General features: G+C 42.3%; 1 protein-coding gene across 1 annotated transcript in view; it reads right to left on the minus strand.

Moving 5' to 3' along the window:
• Positions 1-1,254, minus strand: part of LOC106882072 (glyoxylate reductase/hydroxypyruvate reductase) — a 29,665-nt gene that overhangs the window by 26,619 nt on the left and 1,792 nt on the right. The gene's annotated exons all lie outside the window — the stretch shown is intronic.

Genomic DNA, 1,254 nt, shown 5'->3' on the forward strand with positions numbered 1-1,254 from the left:
AGAGAGAAATATAGTAGTAACAGAAGGAAGAACGAGAGGGGAAAGAGAGATATAGTAGTAACAGAAGGAAGAACGAGAGGGGTAAAGAGAGATACGTAGTAGTAACAGAGGAAGAACGAGAGGGGGGAAAAAGTGATAGAGATAGAGATAGATAGAGTCGCGTCAGAAAATATAAAGTTAAAAAAAACTACTTAGAGGGATGACGCAGGCGTTCGATCATGTATAACAAATAATAAATGAGTATATGCATATATACGTACAGGTATGTGCATATCTACGTCTACCTGTATATATAGGTGCATATCTGGGTACAGGACATTGCAAACAAAACGTAGACAAGAAAATAATAATAACCAGAGTACAGAAAACACACAGGCCACATAGAGAACATTTTCCTTCATCAGCTACCCCCATTTTAACACCGGCGTTTCGAAGAGTAGGCTAGATTAGTTGATAGCGCCTGAAAACAAAACAAGGAAAAAAATAACTCCGAGGTGGGGAGGAGGATTTCTGAGGTGCAAGTTGACTGGGAACCTGGGACCCACCAAAATTGTCCCCAACTGGGCCCCGCACCGCCTAAGGCCGGTCCTGATTACTAAATGTTTTTCTCCTCTTCTTCATTGTTAAAAGTAAAGAAGCAAGAAAAGATCGATCGTATTTCAGTCTAATTGTCGTTTAAATGACTGAGGCTTTCCTTTCTCTGACTCCATCGCTTCACTCCTTTTCTCTATGGTTAAGAGAGTGAAGGTGCGTAGCTCAGTGGCTAGAGGTATTCGGCCCACGATCGTAAAATTATGAGTACGATTCCCGGTAGTGCGCTGTGATCTTGAGCAAGATACTATACTTCACCTTGCTGCAGTCCACTCAGCTGGCAAAAATGAGTTGTAGCTGTAATTCAAAGGGGCCAACCTTGTCACATTCTGTGTGAGGCCGAATCTCCCTGAGAACTACCTTATGGAATGCATGTATGTGGAGTACTCAACCATTTGTGCGTTAATCTTACGAGCAGACTGTTCCGTTGATCAGATAAACAGGAACCTCGTCGTCGTAAGCGATGGAGAGCCATTTTTTAAAAAGAGTGAGAGGAAAAGAAATGTTCCATATCGTAAGGCAAAAAATGTCATGTGTTTAGTATAAGCAGTGAAAGCTAAGAGGAAATAACTGCTATTCCGTTGAGTAGTGACTTCGCCCTGGACTCACTCTCAGTTTGATAACAACAGCCCGAGCATCGATGTTTATCTGGGGAGAGAGAGA

The sequence above is a fragment of the Octopus bimaculoides genome, chromosome 20 (assembly GCF_001194135.2).
Source record: "Octopus bimaculoides isolate UCB-OBI-ISO-001 chromosome 20, ASM119413v2, whole genome shotgun sequence".
NCBI lineage: Eukaryota > Metazoa > Mollusca > Cephalopoda > Octopoda > Octopodidae > Octopus > Octopus bimaculoides.